Genomic DNA, 687 nt, shown 5'->3' on the forward strand with positions numbered 1-687 from the left:
TTTTGGGTCGGTCTTCACAGTGGAAGACACAAATAACATGCCAGTGACTGATGGAAATGAGGCTATGACAGGTGAGGACCTTGAGAGGATTGATATCACCAAGGAGGTAGTGATGGGCAAGCTAATGGGGCTAAAGGTAGACAAGTCTCCTGGACCTGATGGAATGCATCCCAGAGTGCTAAAAGAGATGGCTAGGGAAATTGCAAATGCACTAGTGATAATTTACCAAAATTCACTAGACTCTGGGGTGATCCCGGCGGATTGGAAATTAGCAAACGTGACACCACTGTTTAAAAAAGGAGGTAGGCAGAAAGTGGGTAATTATAGGCCAGTGAGCTTAACTTCGGTAGTAGGGAAGGTGCTGGAATCTATCACCAAGGAAGAAATAGCGAGGCACCTGGATGGAAATTGTCCCATTGGACAGACGCAGCATGGGTTCATAAAGGGCAGGTCATGCCTAACTAATTTAGTGGAATTTTTTGAGGACATTAACAGTGCGGTAGATAACGGGGAGCCAATGGATGTGGTATATCTGGATTTCCAGAAAGCCTTTGACAAGGTGCCACACAAAAGGTTGTTGCATAAGATAAAGATGCATGGCATTAAGGGGAAAGTAGGAGCATGGATAGAGGATTGGTTAATTAATAGAAAGCAAAGAGTGGGGATTAATGGGTGTTTCTCTGGTTG

Source organism: Scyliorhinus torazame, chromosome 14 (genome assembly GCF_047496885.1).
Source record: "Scyliorhinus torazame isolate Kashiwa2021f chromosome 14, sScyTor2.1, whole genome shotgun sequence".
Taxonomy (NCBI): Eukaryota; Metazoa; Chordata; class Chondrichthyes; order Carcharhiniformes; family Scyliorhinidae; genus Scyliorhinus; species Scyliorhinus torazame.